This window comes from Emydura macquarii, unplaced genomic scaffold (genome assembly GCF_026122565.2).
Source record: "Emydura macquarii macquarii isolate MOO-44397 ecotype Brisbane River unplaced genomic scaffold, CSIRO-AGI_Emac_v2 contig_383, whole genome shotgun sequence".
NCBI classification, from domain to species: domain Eukaryota; kingdom Metazoa; phylum Chordata; order Testudines; family Chelidae; genus Emydura; species Emydura macquarii.
The window spans coordinates 2,365,465-2,386,533 of NW_027130520.1; the positions used below are offsets into that span (position 1 = coordinate 2,365,465).

The window sequence follows — 21,069 nt, forward strand, 5'->3', positions numbered from 1 at the left end:
ATGGGAAAAAAAGATTCAGATGAAAAATGCCTTCAGGCCTGGGTTAAGAACACATCAGGAAAATGACACCCTGTGGAAGAACCACCATTATCATCCTTTTTCCAGCCAGTGGAATATCCCAGAAGCTAGCAAGGTCTGTAAACTTCAGTCCTGCTAAGATTTATGCAGATGTGCCATTTTAAGTATGAGTAATCTCAGTACATTCAATGGGACTCACTGCAGAGTCAGGGCCTAGGTCAACAGTACCATCCTAGAAGGGAACTGAAACTTTTTTTTGCATGTGATGGGAAAAAATGGGCAGATGTCTACATGAGAAGCATCAATGCAAACAAGTTGCACTAGCTACTTGGACAAAATGAAGTTGTATGTGCAAACTTTTTCCCCTCTGGGAAGGTACACAATACTCCGATATTTGTAGCTCCTTTGATCAAGACACTATCAGGATAGTAGGTAAAACAACAGGCCCTGCACAAGTACCTACAGCAAACATAGGGCTGGATCCACTCGGTATATTTTACCAGCGCCAATGAGCTCCATTTTCCCCCAAGAACTGAAGCTCCATCTTTTCACAAGGAAATGAGTGGACCACTTGTCAGAGTGCTTTAACCAAAAGTAAAGTGGAAAACAAAAAACTCTTCACTCTAAAAGCACACAATCCTAACTAAACAAATCCTGCCAGACTTTAGGTGAGGGGGGAGAGGAGGAGAAATGAACAAAACTCTCCCTATCTGCTGGAGACATGTAAACGATCAAGCAGGGTCAACCTCTTTTTTCATTGTTTAATTTGGGGCAACAGATGCAACTGTTTCTTAGATGCTGGGTCTGTCATAAAAGTTAGACCAGATGGAGAGCTACCTTAATGAAAACAAGACCAAGACACATAAAAAAATATATTAAAAAAAAATTCTATCTCTAATTTAAATCAGCTATATGCAAAAAGGTATTAAACAACACACCACACAGAAAGAACACAAAAACGGGCAGATTCCTGGTGGAAAGAGAGAATTTAGGAACATTAGTGAAGGTGGCACTATTTATATCCTTGGCATGGGGCAGACAGAAGCTAGGGGATGTTCTTGCTCCATTCTGCTGACTGTTCTTATCACTCTTTTCCAGTTTTAGATAGTAACCACGCCACAAATGGTTGTCTGTATTTTGAGCATTAGTACACCTTTGGCCAGATCCTGAACTGGTGTATATTGGCATAGCCCCAATGAAGTCAGTGGTGCTACACTGATTTACACCAGTTGATAATCTAATCCCTTGTATTTGTATCATCTAATCATTCTTGGTCTTGATACCTTCTTTCTGTGATTTTCATAAATAATCTTATCTAATTATCCAATGTCACTAGTCCAATTTGCCCAGATTGGTTTAGGGATTTAAGAGGCTGTTAAAAGTAGAGGTCATTAGTTCAAGGAATAAATCTTTTCTCATCTTCAGCTGATGAAAGGTTCCTGTGGATCTGAAAAAAATCAGGTATAAGGCAATATCATGAAGAGCCAGTAAAGAATTTCATTACTTTAATCCTCTTGCAGTGGATGTCGGAGTTTTTTTTCAGCATAAGGTCTGTTACTGGAAATGGATGTACCAACTCTGCAAGTGCCGAAGAAATAAAGAACAGAAAACTCACTTTTATTGTCTTTCTTTCCCATACAGTTGCACTCAAGCAGGTCATGGGTAACACAGCTGGAATCTTCATGTAGTATAAAGAGATTTCTAAGTTCCTCACCAGAAAAACGGATGTGTTCAGATGTCTTGGAAAGAACTACGACTGCCCCAGAAAGACTTTGTTTGCTGATCTGTCTCTGATAGATCTTTTCTTCTATTGAGCCTGCATTGAAATTTCTTTAGGTATTTCTAAAGGTAGATTCCAGTTACTTGATAATTGCATAATTGGAAATGCTGGAGTATTACCTTCAGTTAGTAAAATAATATTCAGAACAAAGCACAGGCATGTGTTTATGCCTTTTGCATCTATGAGAGGTCTCTCTTTATTTTCAGTGACCGAGTCTAATGCAAATGCTTTCATATTCCAAATGGTTTCTACTAGTGCCCCACCCTCTTCTTATACTTGCCAAGAGATGCCTCCCTCCAGCCTGTGCTAGAGTAGCATTTACATTTATAATATTTCTCACTTGTAGTTAGTCTGTAAATATACACAGTGTGTTTCTGACCATCTCCCTAAAGAAGATAAAAAGGTAAGATGTTATTTGTAATCTCATTACACAAAGAGAACATTAGCTATAACATTTATTTTTTTCTGATCAAGTTCTCAGCACTTGCTAACTCATTAAAAAGACACTGTCAAAATAAAATTTTCCAAAAAATTGTTCTTATCTGTATTACTATTAAAATCTTAGGTTATTAAATCTGAAGTATTTTTTTAAATCTAAGTTGCTTCTACCATTTACTGTGTGCCTCTCACCTTGCTTAGATTACCACATGAAAGTAGACTAGTCCATTTAATTTCTCTTAGCTCCAGTTTAACTTGTGGTTTTCAGTATTACCGTACTTGTGTTGGATTTGGGATTCTAACAGTGAGCAGGAGTATTTAAATTCCTCAACCACTTCCCCCACAGTGAAAACATGTCCATTTTTGCTCGGTTTGGAAAATCACCTTTCGCACAAAACCTTTAAATGTCAAAAAAAATTACTCAACAGTGTCCATATAAGTGATTTTTGGCAACAATTTAAGGGCTATAAGTATATATTGAGCCTATGTGCACACAGCAAAAGTTGCAGTATTTAGCAAGCTGCAATATTTGTGATTGATTTTACTAGACTGTGTTTCAAGAAATAAGACCAATGACCACATGATGGCACCTCTGAGTTCCACTCAGCTATTAGGAAATTAGCATTACTGTACAATCTGAGGTAATTTATTGCAATTGTAAAAGCAAAATTTAAAAAGATTTAAAATTTCTTTTAAAAAAGTTTTATCCAAGTCCTCTTACGCCAGATAAAATAATACCTACAGAGCTACTACCATAATAATTACAAGAATAGCAGTAACTTTACCTTTGTCTTGTAACATTTGCTGCTATTTGAATTTGTCCCTCCTCATGCTACTCAGGACCCATCCCCTTAGCTCAGGTATAGCTGAGCTCCCTCCTCATCGTCACTCATCACACACAATGATCAACAGTTTTACTTTCATTTTCTTTTGGGAAACATAAGAGAGAGCTTATGGCTATTCTACTAGAAAATCAAACTCAACAGAAGACGGGGCCATATGAGAGCCCCCTCCACAGGGACCAGAGATTTATTCCTCTACACTTTATATTTCTCATTTCTCCCAATCAGCTATTCTAATTTAATTTTACCCTGAATATTCAAACTGGGGACAAGCATCTCCTGGCTGAATGTCACAATACAAAAAGAAACCCAACAGCTCATCGATTTGAATAACACAGTTGCATGGGAATCCTGCACATGTGCTTCTGATATGGAAACAAAGCTAATTTAAACAATCTGCCAGAAAATTTTTTCCTCTATTTTCCCCATAATTACACTTGTCTAGATGCAGGCTGAGCAACATTCAATCACGCACAGTGAGAAGTTTAAGGTCTGATATTTTAGAACCAATCAAAACCCTATTTGGTCCACATCCCATCCCTGATATACACAACAGTATCAAACCTGAATATCCGTGGCTGGATTCCAGTCAATATCATACAGAATTAAATGAGATGCTCCAACAAAGGTTCAGACCTACACCGCCAGCCTCAGAACTCAGCAAAAAGATAAACGTTGAACAGAATTTATTATTAAAACTATCCACAATCTGTTGCCTCTGGGAGACAGGAATGTGTCAAATCTTGTATAAGAATATCCATAATGTTTACACATCTCTTGCAAAATATTCAATGTCTGGGTATAATTAGATACCAACACAACTCTGTCAATCAGAGAAACAAAGAACTTGTTATGTTAGTTGACTCTAATGAAACTATATTATGTTTATTCATTGCAGACAACTGAAGAAATCAAATCACAACTCAGACAAAATTTACATCAATCTGATTGTACTCACCTCTCTTGAAAAATGAAGTATTTGACATTGCAAATGAAGACACACCATACCTACTGTGAAGCATTTAAGTAATTATAGAGGGTGTGTCTATACTGATGGCGGCAAAGTAGCTGCCGTCAGATCAACTTTCTGGATCGATTGAGCAGTCAGTGAAGACCCGCTCAATCGATCCAGAAGTCAACCTAGTTAAACCACCTGAAGTAGTGTAGCGCTATGTTGATGGGAACACAGAAGACACTGCACAGAACAGAAGCACAGCAGTTGACGGGAGTTAGGCAAGCTACTCTGCGTAGTTTGCATAACTCCTGTCGACTGCCGACGAATCAACAGGTAAGTGTAGACGAGGACTAAAGTTATTTTTCAACAGGATTTTGCTTAATGGAGAAACAGGACCAACCATAGAGATAGGATTATAAAATTTCTACTTACACAAACTTGATCTTATAACAAGAACTATATGCATTTGAGGAGGGTATTGCCACAGATACTAAATAATGTATATGACTACACAAAGAAAAAGCTATTGTGAACATCACCATACAGTTTGGGAGGTTTCTGAATAGGAATAGAATTACATAGAGATGGGCTAAATTGGGGGCATTTATCTGAAGAAAATTATCTCCTTCCCAAACTGGGCTTTGGATAAAATGGGATGAGGGAAAAAGGAGGGCAAAGGACTTTGTAAATATTACAGATATTTGTGCTAAACTTAATCTCCTGGTCTTTTGAACTTTTGACCTCCCAGTTACTTCTACTACATCAATGTTTTTTCTCATACACTTATCACTCCATAATCACTTAGTTTCAGAAATATGCGAACTTGGAGTGTCTCTTTCTCTTTAATCTCTGGGGAAGATTATACTGAGTGAGGAAAGAGGCCGAGGTCTAACATCAGCCACAAATAAATATTAACCACTTGGAGGACTTACTGCAAGCTCTGCCTGGAGGATATAAGTGGGGTTCTGTGAACAGGACTTAGATTATAAAGGTGGTCACATATTGAAAACAATAAAAAATACCTTAAATTAAAATTAAAAACAAAGATGTGGAGAAGGAAGGGTGGATTGTGGAAAAAACTGGCAAAGGTCTCCAAGTTTAACAATTTTTAAAGAAATGAAAATGAGCCTGCAACCATTTGTGCATTAAAGTAATTTTGCTGGAATAGTATGATCTGGAGCTGAACTACCCTAGGTACTAGGGTTGCAAACCAAAATATTCCCAAAATGTAGTAAAATCAAAACTATACCCTGGTTTTCTGTTTCTAAATAGGATAAATACATTTTGAAAGGATTGGACTTGGGTTTATATACAGCAAATACATTGTAATGCCAAATGAATGTAGAGTTATTGCACAATTGTGTTTTCTTATAGTAACACAGTTTTGAAAAACACTTTTAGACAGCTGACCTCTCCTGAAATGGTTTAAAAGGCAAACACTGAATGACAGCTAATCATAAACTATACAGGAGAAAGCTCACAGTCCACTAATTAAAAAATATGTAACATTTTAAAATATTGAGCACACTAAACAATTGCCCCAAGGGGATACAAAGTGCTGCCATGTCTATGCAAGGAACAGGCAGTATGTCACAGAACAGTAATATCAGTGTGAGACATCTGCTTAGTTGGTAGAGCTCAGCATGGGAAAAACACCAAAGAAAAACACCAGGTATTTGTCCAGAAGAAACAGAAACTTGGATAAGTGTCCACCAGCTGTAATTCCTACGTTAACAATTTAAACAAGAGGCACAGCCATAGAGTATAATACCTGTATGTAATGAATGAGTAAATTTGGTAGCTGTGCTAGAGTGGCAGAGCCCTCAGGATGAATACTTTGGCTTCATGTTTGTGTGAAAACAGAAAATGGGATAATCAGAGGGACTGTCTAAATTCATAAGTACCTAATACTTTTCTCCTATCTTTCTTTCTCTCTCACCTTTCAGAAGGGCTGAGTTCACAGATCGCTGCCAACAGCTTTTCCAGCACCTGTAATTTTCCTGAGTCAGTCTCAATGAAAGCGGTGGAGGTATAATTTTGTGGGAAAATCTCATAAACCTTCATAAAGATTGGATTCCTCATATTCATCACGAGTTGGATTACATTCTTTTCCCTTTTAAAAAAGATTTGTGTGTGGTAGCTGAATGACTTTTTGAAAAAACACTTGAATGAAAGAAAGCGTGGTCAATATTTCATTATGATTACAGAAAGCATCAGAGAAAGACAAGACCAAGAACCAGCATACAAATTTTAATGACCAAACAAGTCACCTGGCTGATAACCTCACGTCATTGGCTCTAATGCAGTGCCAGACTTGACTGACTTGCACAGGTTTGGGATTTAGAGCAGGGACTAGTGAAGAGGGGGCCAGGGCTGGAGGGAGCCAGGAGGACCATCTTTTTTCTTGATGGTGTTTGATGAGGTGGTCATGGACCTTGATACATAGGTTGACTAAGGCATCCAGGCTGGACAGGGATTCCTCCTGTGTCAGTTCATCTTTAATGTTGTCTAGGCCAAGCAAAAAATAACAACATTTGGCAGCATCTTTCCACTTGGTATCTACTACCTAGTATCAAAACTCCACTGCATATTTACAACTGGTTGGCAGTTCTGCTGCTATACCTGAAGCATAGATCTGACTGTCCGCTCATGACTTGGGTCATCTAAGATCACCAGCAGAGCTTCATCAGAGTCCTCAAATTGTCCTAGAAGCAGGCCTGATTTTTCCAGGAGTGGAGAGGCCAAGCCAAGGCCTCGCCAGCAAGCAGGCTGATGATCAGTCCCACCCAGGGTTGGTCAATGAGGTACAACTGTGAGGATAGGTGCCGATGATTTTTAGAAATCCTTAAAATTTGTCATGATTGTCATTGAACCCGTCAGGCAGTGGGAGCCTGTGCTCACAGAGAGCAAGGGTCAGAGCTGAAGGTGGCATGCACATCTTGAGTTTGCAGGACCATGTTCTGTATCTGCAGGGCTCCCACTAGCTCCGTCAGAGAGATACTGGCCTTCATAAGCTCCATGCTCACTGTGTCATTTCTAATTTCCTTATTTTTGTGTTTTTTGCACTGCTCAAATTTTCATAGAGTGGGACATGGGCAGTCATGTGCACTGCTTAGAGCAAGAGTCAGGTCTAGTGGTTAGAGAAGGATGCTGTAGCGAGTAATAGGAGCCGAGGGTCAGAACTGGAGTCAGAAGCCAGATGCCAGAGCTAAGAATCAAAGCTGAAGTCAGAAGTCAGGAATCGGAGCTGAGGGTCACAGCCAAGTTACTTGGGTCCAAGGCCGGAACAAAGCAGGAGCAAGGCTGGGAGCAGGCAAGGCAAGCCAAGCCATGGGTGGATGTTTTGAGCAACTGCCAAACTACAGCTGCTGCTGGGCTTAAGAGCTGGTCTGCTGACTCTTCCCACCCATCAGTTAATGTAGCCAGTCAGGCAGCATACAGCAGACAAACTGTGCTCATTAGGTTGCCAGGAGACTGGCTTTGCTGCAGGCCCTGATTCCTGACGGAGCATCACTCAGTAGTGCAATATCATTAGAAAAAGTCTAAGTCTTCTAGGCATTTGCCATCTACCCATTCTACACTGGTGTTTGCATTGCTAACACATTCCTTCATTATTCAGTCTATCCCCATGCCAAACAACAGTAGAGATAAAATGCAGTCCTGTTTCATGTCAGTCTCCATACCGAACCACTCTGCTGTCTGGCTGTTCACCCTCACAGAGCACTTCACATCTCTGTACATTGCCTTGATGATACTGACAACTTTAGCTGGGATTCCGTAGCACGGGATAATATTCCAGAATATACATCTGTCTATGCAGGCTGTCAAATGCCTTTTGAAAATCAATTAAATTGATGAAGAGGGGAGCATGACATTCTGTACATCCTTCTATGATGATCTTTAGTGTGACTATCTGATCTACACAGGATCTCTTGGGCCTGAATCTAGCCTTTTTTTCTGCGAGAAATTTGAACTTCAACTACAGAACAGATTTGAGGCTCTGTCAGAGGCAGAGAAAGGCAAGGCACTGATTGGTCCTGAAGAAAAATGGGCAGTGCTCAGAGACAATGTGATTCAAGCTGCAGCAGTTGCAGATAGATGTCATCAACACAGAGCAAGTACTGGCTAAGCCAAGAGATGTGACATCTCATCAAAAGGAAAGAAAAGTATTGAAAGGAAAACTCCTGAATGCTAAGATCAATGAACAACTAGAAAAGACAAAGGAGTGGAGATATGTTGAAGACCAAGCAGTTGAAGCTGAAGCTGCTGCTATTATAGGAAACCACAGAGCCATTTTCCCAGTAACTATACCCTGTGTGGAAATTTCAAAACAGGATATGGACCAGTAAAAAGCAAAGATGGAAAAATCTACAACTGAGGTAGAACAGAGAAACAGAAGGACAGAGCATTTAAAATATGTTCTCAGTAGCCCCAGCCTCCCCTAATATCAGATTTTGATTAAACATGTGAACCTGGTCAACTTGAGAGTAACATCGGTTCAAGAAATGTCAAAGTACAACCTGCAGTCAAAAAGCTATGGGAGATCTATGGGATCTATGGGTCATCTATGGGAGATGATCAAATTACAGCAGAAATGCTGCAAGTACTTGATAACACCATCCTAATGAAATGGACAGAACTGGTTAATGAAATTTGGAAAAAAAGAGATCCCTCCTAAACAGTGGAAACATGGAATCATTGTCAGAACATCAAAAAAGGGTGATCTTACTGAGTCTAACAAATGAAGAGAAGTTACATTACTTACTCTCTGTTGTAGGGAAAGTCTTCTACAGTGTGATACTAAACACAATGAAAGAGGCAGTGTAGTTGCTTACAAATAGATTGTTTAATAACTTGTTCCAATAGCTTTCTGGGTATCAAAGTGAGGTTGACCGGCCTATAATTCCGAGTCCTCTTTGTACCCCTTTTTAAAAATAAGCACTATGTTTGCTCTTCTCCAGTCTTCTGGGATTTCACCCATCTTCTATGAGTTCTCAAATATAATCGCGAATGATTCCGAGAATGCTTCAACATAGTTCCTTACAAACGCAAGGGTGAATTTCATCAGACCTTGCTACCTTGAATACCTCTAACTTATCTAAATAAAACTTATTCTTTCCCTATTTTGGCTTGCATTCCTTCCCCGTTGTGGTTAATATTAATTGTGTTAGGTATCTAGTCACAATTTACCTCTTTTTAGAGATGATTGATGCAACATAGGCATTCAACACCTCAGCCTTTTGAAGTCATGTATTATGAGTTTCCTTCCCCTACTAAGTAGAGGACCGAACACGTTCTTTTGTCCTTCCTTTACTCAGTGTATTTACAAAACTTCTTATTGTCTTTTATGTCCCTTGCTAGGTATAATTATGTGCTTTAGTCTTTCTTATTTTGTCCCTCCGTGCTTGTGTTATTATTCGATTCTCATCCTTAGCAGTTTTTCTATGTTTCTACTTTTTCTAGGATTCCTTTTTGATTTTCAGGTCATTAAAGGGTTCCTGATGGAGCCATATTATCGTCTTACTATTCACCCTCTTTCCTTCACATCAGGATAGTTTGCTGTTGTGCTTATTATCTCTCTGAGAAACTGCCAGGCCTCCAGAACTCTTTTTTCCCTTACATTTTCTTCTCTTGGGACTTCACCTACCAATTCTGAGTTTGTTCAAATCTGCTTTTTTTAAGTGTATTGTCCTTGTTCTGCAGCTCCCACTCCTCCCTTTCTGTAGAATTATGAAATCTATCATTACATGATTACTTTCATCCAAATTACCTTCCACCTTCAGATTCACAACCGATTCCTCCCTGTTTGTCAGAACCAAGTTTAAAACGTCTGCCCTTCTGGTCACTTCCTTCACATTCAGACACAAGAAATTGTTCCTAATACATTCCAATTGGAGAATCTTTGTTTTCCCATATTACTTTTCCAACAGACATCTGAGTAGCAAAAGTCTCCCGTTACTTCCAGGTCTTGTATTTTGCATACTTCTGTTATTCATTCTAGAAATGCCTTTCACCTCCTCCTCCTGATCTGGTGAATCTGGTCTATAGTAGACCCCTACCACAACATTTCCCATTTTTTCCTCTTACTATCTTCACCCAGAGGCTTTCAACAGGTCTGCTTCTCACCTCCTGCTGGACCTCAGAACAAATGTATATGTTCTTGACTATAATGCAACGCCTCTTCATATGTCAGTAATATGAAACATGGTTAGATACCACAGAAATTGGAGATGGAAAAGACCTCCAAGATCTCTGGCATATAGCCTGTGGCTTCCAACTTCCACATAACTTTGTAGGAATGGAGCATCAGGAAAGGAGGGTGAAGAGATAGGTGCAGATAACTTCTGCATGTTATGCAGGTTAGTAGACATGGAAGTTTCAGCAGGAGCCAGATGGAAAGAACTTATGGAGTACTCATTCTATAGTTAACTCTGCAAATCATTCAAAATGTATGCCTTTGGAAAAAATGTTTTTTATAAACTACTCATTTGTTATGTTGAAGTTTGTTAGATTTTTACAAATTTTCAGGGGGTAAATGAGGCTGAGTGTGCAGGGAAGTCAATGGAGGCAATAAAGGATGAGGAAATATTGAATAGCAGTGGGGAATTGGCTGGATCTTTAATTGTTCATTTCCAGACTTTCTAATGTTCAAGTTTTTTAAAAGCTCTAAAACACATCATTTTGGGAGGGCATTTGTTGAACTCCACTGATACAGTTTTTAACCGTAACTCATTTTAATGACTTTTATTATGTACGATTGTCTAATTATTTGTGTTTAAGCAAAATACAGTAAATACCTTTATGGCTTTAAACAGAAGGCAGGGATGGCTGCAGAGTTTTTTCAAAGCTCCTATACATGTCAGATGTGGGCTATTTTCTAGTACCCCTTGTAGGCAGGATCTAACGACTCGAGAACTAAGCAGTTTTCGATAGAGTTCAAGCTGTAAGGCCATTGGTCGACAGAAAAGTATGCTCTATTTTTGGTGGGAGAAATTTGTTTATGATTTCTTGTGCTCTTCTAAGAATACATAGTTCAGTAAGTTGAATGAGTTCTGCTGCTCTTTTCTCTCCTAACTCCTTTTCTTCCTAATATGACAAAGCAGAGGATTAGAGATGACTTCACAAACATATTCAGTTACACCACACTTCTTTGCTATATGATTCTTCATCAGACAGGAGTGAACACAGTTTGTATGTATATCATTTTCTGACACAAGGTTTTAATGATCAGCTACTTTTTAATTAATATCAGTGTATTTGGTTTGTCATAGGAGCTTTTAAACTCTTAACCTAGGCAATACCTAATGCATTATGAATCACTATAGACTCATTTTATGTGGCAAGGTTCCTGATTTATGCAGGAAAGCTGCACTGAATTCTACAGTTCTATGCAGAATTGATAAATGAATGACAGCTCCTAAGATGTGGGATGGGCAGACAGTGGCAGAAGGAGTTGAAACACTGTCTCAGAAGAAATAAAGGAAATGACTGCCATCTCAGAGCATGTCTATACTTAAAATGCTGCATAGGTGTAGCTGCACTTATTGGAACAAACTACCAAGGGAACCACTGTAGTTCTTTAATGAAGATGCTATGTTGTGAGAGGCAGTAGCTCTGTCAGCAGGAGAACTTCTCCTGCCGACATAGGGCTGTCTACACGGGGGATTAAGTCAGTATAACTATATCGCTGAGGGGTGTGGCTTTTTCACACCCCCAAGTGATGGAGTTATACCAATACAGGTTTGTAGTGTAAACCAGACCTCAGACTCCCAAACCCTGACAGAGTGGAACTCCATTACTGCACAAAGTAGGAACTGTATAGCAATGCAAGACAACTGCCATGAGAACCTCCTCAAAACGTTACAAGTGAAGTAGTACACCTGTCCATTCAATGCCTCCAAGTGCTTCATCTCCATTCTTCCCCTCATGTCACTATATGATATGTCCTCTCCCTTTTCCATCCAATCACACAGTCCACTTCCTGCCAGGCTGCTACCATGGTGGGAGACCAGGCTGAGAAGATGGCATGAAAGTGATCATTTTTGTGTGGTTTTGCAAGACAAATTTATGCAGCACTACGAGGAAATAAATTTAACCTTTTTCACAGTGGTGAAACAATATTATATGTGCTAAGCATTCAATTAATTGGAGTGAATTTTTAAACAACTGTTTAGATTGGTCGCTCCTATCACCTGAGATCATTATCTAGTCAATAACCCACAAACTAAATTATTCAATAAAATCTCAACATTTATATAAACTTTTAAAAGTTAAATAATTACAATATAATTAATAACAGCATTAAATTCTAATTTCAAATAAGAGGCTGAGACGTCTTTGTTACCATACCTGTCCTACACCAAATTACAATGCCCACCCCGCCCATCTAGTTTGGTAACCCCAGGTCCTATGTCCCAGTCTGGGAAACACTGAATTGGGGGTCACAGAGTCTGAACACATAAAAGAAAGTGTTGTTGTAGTCATGTTGGTCCCACGGTATTAGAGAGACAAGTAGGTGAGGAAATATCTTTTTACTGGACCAGCTTCTATTGGTGAGAGAGACAAGCTTTTGAGCTACGCAGGATATGTCTACACAGAAATTTAATCCCGGATCTGAACCCAGGTTCAAGCTAAACCCCCCTTGTATCCACACTGCAAATGTGCTAGCCTAGGGTTCAGAGCCAGGGTCCCAGATCCCTGCTGGGCTGGAAGGTCTGAACTCACATTAAGCTGGGATCTAGGGTCTAAGTCCTATTGCTTTCTTGTGCGCATGCAGCTCTGGCTTGACGCTGATCTCAGAATATAAGTCCTCTGAATGTATCCCCGAGTTCTTCGTGGGAGAGGAGCAGCAGTGCAGGCAGTCAGCACAGTGGCCGGAAGTGCCATTACTGCCTGGCCAAGCACACGTCCCCTTCCTGCTATGGCTGCTCCTCGCTGTGTGGAGGTTGCCTAGAGTAAGGAGCAAAGCTGACAGGTGGAGGTGGTTCCTGGGATGTTGCGGGTCATCCCTGCCCTGGCTGTGCTGAGCCAGGAGCTTAGCCGCTCCTCCTCCCTACACGGCGGTGCTTGGTCCCCGCTCCGCTCTGCTCTGCCTGGGGCTGAATGTGCAGAGGTGCCCGGGTTGCATGCACTGTGAGGGCGGTGAGTGGGAGCCAGCCCCAAAATGTCTCTGCAGCCTCTCAAGGATCCCTTATCTCTCCTTCTCAGAGTGTGGCAGGAGGAGAGATAAGAGATCCCTGGGGGGTGCTGGAGCACATAGCACCCCAAGCCTTGGGGATGTATTTCACTGCTCCATAGTCAGGCTGGGGTGTATGTGGTTTTTCCTCTGATACCTTCATTTTATGTCAAACTTCACAACAGACAAAAATAAATAAAAAAACAAAGAAAAACACCTTTATTGAACTTCCCATTTTTAAAATTAAATATTGCAAAGTTTCATTTTAATAGTTTGACAGCCCTAGAGACTGATGTCCTCAGAACAGGTGCACATGAACATTTTCCTGCCAATGTGACTGGAAAACACAAGTCTCACATTAGTTAGTAGCTCAGTATAAAGCCTTCTCACACTGCCATCATTCTTCTAAGACAGCCACCAAAAAAACTAATTATGTGATTTATGTACTCATGTGCTCCTTATGAGCACCTGGGTCTCACCAATAGCACCACCAGAGTTAGGAAATAGGATGGGTGATAGGGTTTCCCCACAGTGCACTATGTTCCTAGGGCTAGAATATCAACATGTGGAGGGAGGCACTTCGGGATATGTTTGCTTTGACTGGAGTCTGTGCACTGCAGTGTGAACACCAGAGCCCTAGGTTCAAGCATGGGTTCGAACCCCATGTTTAAAATGCAATGTAGACACTCCAGCCCAAGGTTCCTTGAAGCAGGTCAGCTGACTCAAGTCCCACTAACCCTAGGCTTACACTGCCCTGTAGACATAGCCACAGAGGTCTTCTTCAGGTCTGGAAAAGGTACTCAAACTGTCAAGGCTAAATACCACATCAAACAGATAGTTACCATAAGTAGTTAGCACATACTCTAAGGAACCATTCAAGGTGAACTGGCTATTTAACAACCATGTCCTAAGTCATAGGACAAAAAAGGGGACTAGTGGGTTACAGATGGTTGTAATAAACCACTATTTGCCTGTTGTAATAAAATATAGGATTTATGGCTTATTAAACAATCCACTAACCCCCCTTTTTGTCCTATGACTACAGGGGTGTTAACTGGCCACTTCACCTTGAATGATCCCTTAGAATATGTGCTAACTACTTATGCTAAACTATCTGATCTCGAATTTAGCTGACACTTCTTTCCCAGACCTGAGGAAGAGCTCTGTTTGTTTGAAAGGTTGTGTCGCTCACTAACAGAACTTGGTCCAGTAAAAGATATTACCTAACCCACCTTGCCTCACATAAAAGAAAGAAATGCACAGAGAAAACAGATTGTGAATATTACATGAACTTACTGATGTTTTGGTGCTGGGATTTTCAGAGGAGCCAAAGAAAATTAGGCTTGTTTGAAAATCTCAACCATAATTTATGCATTCAAGAAGAAAAATAGTCTAAATTACATTTAATTCTCAAGAATATGAATTTTCTAACTCTTCTTATGAATTATGTTCTATGACTAAGTTCTTGTTTTTAAATGACATACCTTTGTTGCTGAAGGCCCTCATGTATTTTTCTATATGTGAGCAAAGAACCACATATTCCTGGATTTACAAACTCTATTAATGCATAAAATTCTTGCAGGTCATTTTGTATTGGAGTACCTAAATGAAGAAAAAATAATTCAATATGTACTTTTCATTTAAGAATTTTTTCTTGAAACTTATAGTAAGTATGATTTCTGAACATGACAGAGTTTAAAGTTGACAATAATACATGCAAAGGTAGATGTTACATTCCTATATAATATATGCTCAGTACTTGATTAATTAAGAATTTTGAAGTTCTTAATTAACTTTGTATCCTGATTAGATTGAATATCTAGTTCTAGTTACTGTGACTGAACTAGTCATTAATTTGTAATCTTGTTTTGCCTTGTTTTTTTATTTAGCTCTTTGATTAAATGATTAACTGTCTAAAAATGATTAAAGGTATAAAAAATATGACCTATAAAGAAAAATTGAAAACACTGGGTTTGTTTAGTCTGGAGAAGAGAAGACTGAGGGGGGACATGATAACAGTTTTTAAGTATATAAAAGGTTGTTACAAGAAAAAGGATGAAAAATTCTCTTTAATCTCTGAGGATAGGGAAAAAAAACCAATGGTCTTAAATTGCAGCAAAACAGGTTTAGGTTGGACATTAGGAAAAACTTCCTAACTCTCAGAGTAGTTAAGCACTGGAACAAACTGCCTAAGGAGGTTGTGAAATCTCCATCACTGGAGGCTTCTAAGAACAGATTAAACAAACACCTGTCAGGAATGAGAAGATTACACACCCTGTGCAGTAACTGAGATTCTTCAGGATGTGTATCTGTGGGTGCTCCACTTCAGGTGTTGGTGTGTCCTCACATCCTCAATCAGAGATTTTTATCAGCAGTGCTCATCTGGTTTGCGTATGCATTATCTCTGTCTCACGGTGCCGTTGGCGCCTCCCTCAGTGCATGCACGACCAGACTCCCTCTGTTCCTTCTTTACCTTGGAGTCCTTATTTTGAATTCCATATTCGAGGGGAGGAGGGTGGGTAGTGGAGCAACCACAGGGACACACTTCTCGAAGAACCTCAGTTACTGCACAAGGTGATTAACTTTCTCTTCTTTTTCAAGTGGTGTCCCTGTCGGTGTTCCACTTCAGGTGACTTTAGAGGAGTGCCCCTAACTGGATGGAAGGGACTTCAGAGTTACTTGGGTGAATAGACAACAGTATGGTTAGGCCTATCAATGCATCCAATCTGGGAGCCAGATCAATGGCATAATGTTTTGTGAAAGTATGTGCCGAGGCCCAAGTAGCTGCTCTACATATGTCTACGATTGGTATGTTATTAAGGAATGCTATAGATGTAGACAGTGCTCTGGTGGAATATGTTTTGACCCCTTGGGGGGCTTACATGTATTTTTGTTGGTAACATAAATGAATACACCCTGAGAGTCATTTAGATAATCTCTATGTGGAAATGGCTATGCCTTGGATACAAAGAGTTTAGAGGATATTCTGAAGGGCTTTGTTCTGTCTAGATAGAAAGCTAGTGTACCTCTGACATCTAATGTAGGTAATGATGCATCTTATGCGCTATCGTCAGGTTTGGTGAAGAATGTAGGTAAGTGGATCAGCTGATTTATGTGAAAAGCTGTGATGATTTTTGGTATAAATTTTGGATGAGATCTCAGAGTGACTTTGTCCTTGTGAAAAACGGTATAAGGTGGGTACACCATGAATGCCCTGATTTCTCCCACATGACGGGACAATGTAATGGCCTCTAAAAATGCCACCTTCATGGACATATGCATAAGTGAGCACATTGCTAAGGGCTCGAATGTAGGCTTGGTAATATCTCGCAGGACTAGGTTCAAATCCCATGGTATTGTGCATGCATGTATGTCAGGAATACATTCTGAATGTCCATGAAGCGTTTAACTGTTGGTGTGCAAACAGTGTGGTGTCGTCGATTTTATGGTGGAAGCGGTGATAGCCGCCAAGTGAACTTTGATCGAGCTCATTGAAAGGCCTGATTTCTTTAGTTCTAGGATCTATTCAAGCATGTCTGGGATTGGTGCAGATGCAGCGGTAATGTGTTTGTCTTTACACCATATGTTGAATCTAAGCCATTTTGAAAATAAGTCTTTCATGTTGTAGGTTTTCTGCTATTTAGTATATGCTTAACTTCTGAACCATTTAGTTCTTCAGGACGGAACCATGTAGGAGCAAGGCTTTCAGGTGAAGCGTCTCTACATTTGCATGGAGAATCTGACCGTTGTCTTGGGATAAAAGGTTGTTGTGCTATAGAAGACTGATTGGTGTGCATACCGACATCTGGAGTAGGTAAGAATACCAGGCTTGTCTGGGCCATTTGGGTGCTATCAGTATTACCCTTGCCCTGTCGATAGGTATTCTGTGGATGGCGCTGACTATTATTGGAATGGGTAGGTAGCTATAAAGGAGGTCTATGTTCCAAATGAGGAAAAATGCATCCCACTTTGATCCGAGTCCCAGACCTGCTCTCAAGCAGAAGTGGGGATAATTGTGATTCTGTGGTGTCGAAAAGAGGTTGATGGTTGGGTGACCCCATTGTTGAAAAATGTGTTGCAGGATCATGCTGTTTAGTTCCATTCGTGATTTCGACCAAACTGTCTGCTGAAAGGTATCCAGTGTCATGTTCTGGGATCCTGGAAAATACACGGCTGATATATTGATTTTGTGTCAGATGCAGCAGTTCCATAGTTTCATTGCCTTGGTGCATAGGGAGTGGGATCATGCTCTTCCCTGTCAATTTATATAAAATATTCATGCGATGTTGTCTGTCATCACTCTTATTGTCCTGTTTTTTATGAGTGGGAGGAAATGAGTACATGTGTTGCATACTGCGCAGTGTTCTAATAGGTTTATGTGGAGGTGTGTTTCAGTTTGGGGCCACTGGCCCTAAATTGTATGATTCCATAGGTGCACCCCCCCATCTGATTAAGGATGCATCTATGGTAATCATAACCAAGGGTGGTTCCTGTGAGAATGGGATTCCTGCCCGCATGTTGGTGGGTTGTATCCACGATTGTAAAGAGTGTTTGGCATTATAAGTTTTTTGTTCAGGCCGTGTTTGTGTGGTTTGTAGACAGTTGAGAGTCACTCCAGTAGGCAGTGTATGTGTAGGCTTGTGTGTTGCACTACAAATGTAGTAGCCGCCACATGTCCTGAGAGTTGGAGACGTGTGTGCAGTTATGTTCGAGCTGTTCTTCACCAATGATATTAAATTGATTATGGCAAGAAACCTGTTCTCCAGTAGCAATGCCCTGTCAGTTACTGAGTCCACGTGTGCTCCTATGAATTCCAGTTGTACTGGATTCAAAGTGGACTTTTCTTTGTTTATTTTTAGTCCTAGGTCTTGAAAGAGCAACATTGTTTGTTGAGTAACTTGAATAGCTTGTGCTTGATAGTGTGCTTTTATCAGGCAGTGGTCTAGATACAGGAATATTACCTCTTGCCTGTGTAGACGTGTTTCCACAACAGCAAGCATGTTTGAAAAAGTCCTTGGTACTGTGGGACAGCTGAAGGGCAGTACCTTTTATTGGTAGTGGTTGTCCCCCAGTGCGAATCTGAGGAATCTTTTGTGTGCTGGGTGAATTGTTACATAGAGATAGCATCTTGTAGGTCGAGTGCTGAAAACATTTCCCCTGTTCCAGTCCTGGTATTATAATAGATAGTACACTGATTCAGTATGGTCACACTTTCACAAACTTGTTGAGCCTTCTGAGGTCAAAAATGGGTCTCCATCCCCCGTTTTTCTTTTGGGCAAAAAGTACTAGGGAGTAAAAACCCTTCCTTCTGTGTTCTGGGGGTACATGTTCTACAGTACCTAGAAGTAGAAGTAATAGGTGCTTGTGACAGAAAGGGCGTAGTCAATGTCCAAACTCGATAGTCAGTGACATTAGCACTGGGTGATGAGGGAGGTCATTCAGACCCTCGACCAAGATTTCAGAATTGTTGTTTTGTGGATGACGGTTGCAATGTTGAGGTTTGTTGATGGGTCTGCCACTATCTTTGTTTGTAATGCTGTGGTTCATAATGTCTTTGTTATGTGGGTGTACTGTTGGTACCTGCATTGATATGGCTGATACCTATACTGTTTTCTCCTTGTTGCAGATGTGTCAATAGCAAGTGTGTGTAGTGTGGCTCGTGAGTCATTCCTGGTATAGAGAACCTAGTTAGTTTTTTGCAGCAGAGTTTCACCTATCGAAGAGGAGGTCTTCTATTATGGACTGTAAATCTTTCGGCAAGTCTGCAGAATGGACCCACAATGCTCTGTCCATTACCACAGTTATAGCTGTTGTTCTCATGGCTTTGTCAGTCATGTCGAGGGAAGTCTGTAAGGCAGTTCTAGCCATGAGATGACCTGTGTTTGTGAGCGATCGGAACTACTCTCTTCCAGAATATAATCAATAAATTCCATGATTTGAGTAATTGCTGTAGTGATAAATTTGAGAGCAGTGCAGCGTACTTCGCTACACATAGTTGTAACGTAGCAGATGAATACACTTTGCACACAAATAGCCTTTTCCAGTCTTTATCCTGTGGTGTAGACTAATATTGGGGCTGTTTGCTCTATTGATTTCGCGCCTTTATAATGAAGGAGTTAGGACAGAAGGTGGGTAAAAAGAAATTCCATAACCTTAGAGGGAACGTAACATTTTTTATCCACCCTCTTGCATGTTGGTGGAATGGTTGCTGGTGACCAATGGACACTACTTTCTAGAAATCTCTGGTCTTAGGCACATGGACTGAATGTCTACTGTGAAGGGAAAAGACGAAGGGGTCTCTGTTTCTGCTGAGAACTGATCTTTAGTAATGGCTGTAAAAGCCTGAGATGGAAAGTGCCTTTCTAGCAGAAGTTTAAATCTTAGAATGTTAAGGGTTAACAAAATAGTTAAGAGGCCTAGACGCCAGCAGGGATGGAATGCAGAGAAGGACCTTGTAACTTGGATAAGGAAAGTTGCAAATACTGAGCTAAGAAAATTCCTAGATAAGTAGTTTTTTTAGTATGTATGACCATGGAAACTGTGACGTATAAAGACTGGTTTGTGCGAAGCTGTTAGAATTTAGTATTAAGTTGTCGCCCCTTACATATGAAGGGACCACTTTCTTTACGTAAAGAATAAACTCTGACTTTGCTAATCTGTTGTTTGGCTTATTCTGGACCATCCGCTAGGCAACGGACATGTTAGTAAGGACCCCTGAGTTTCGGGTCCTCCACACTATCCACGCATGGAATACACATTGGGACCAGTACTCAAAGAACAACTATTTGTTCTGTTTCAAATTTTGTATTTCCTAGGGGAAAAAAAGTGAAAACTGTAGTTTCATTTCCAAGGTTATTCTTATTTTGAACAAATACAGGAGTATCTCCTGCAACAAGTTGGGTTATAGCTATTAGTATAGTAGAAGGGCTTCTCTACGCAGACAATTTAACACAATACAAAAGAACAAAGAAACCAGAAATATTTTTAAATCTTCTTTAAATTTTAATTCTCCCTCCTACAAAGGTCCCACGATGCAATGATAGTCCCTCCAAACCTACTTTTTATTGAGATCCGTTTTTTACTTTTTATTGTAAAGTAAAAAGTAACAAACGGATCTCACAAAACTGGATGACTGGGCAACAAAATGGCAGATGAAATTCAATACTGATAAATGAAATAATGCACATTATTGAATATAATTCCAATTTATACAAAAATTGTATACAAAAGTGTATACAAAATTATACTTCCTTATTCACTTTCTCCACACTATTCAGTCTAAATTAGCTGTTAAATCACTGAAGAGTTATTTGAGTTATTCTGGATAGTTCTCTGAAAACATCTGCTCAATTTGCAGCAGCAGTCACAAAAGCTAACAGAATGTTAGGGACCATTAGGAAAGTGGAGGAATTTCTGGTGTGTAATCATTGTTGCTGCACGCATCAATTATAAGAAGTAACTAGAATGCAACATTAATAGATTCATAGTTTCATGGATTTTAAGGCTACATGGGACCATTAAATCATCTGGTTTGACTCCTGTATTGACCCTAATAACTCATGTTTGACTAAAGCATATCTCCCAGAAAGGTAGCCAGTCTTGATTTAAAGACATCACTTTAAATCATTCTCTTGGTAATTTGTTCCAATGGTTAATCACCCAGAGCCAGAGCAGTGTTTCCAGCCAGGGATCAGAGTCCAGGTCTTGTCTACCCAAAAAAGTTGTATGATTTAACTAAAGCAGGGAGGAAACTGATTTACTTTCATTGGTGCAGGCCCCTTTGTGTGGGCACTCTTAGGACTCATCTACACAGGGCATTAATCCACACAAGCCAGTGTGTACATTCCAATGTATACCTGTG

General features: G+C 40.0%; 1 pseudogene; it reads right to left on the reverse strand.

Annotated features, from left to right (window-relative positions):
* Positions 1 to 1,523: 1,523 nt before the first annotated feature.
* Positions 1,524 to 21,069, reverse strand: part of LOC137145421 (DNA repair and recombination protein RAD54B-like) — a 102,276-nt pseudogene continuing 82,730 nt past the window's right edge.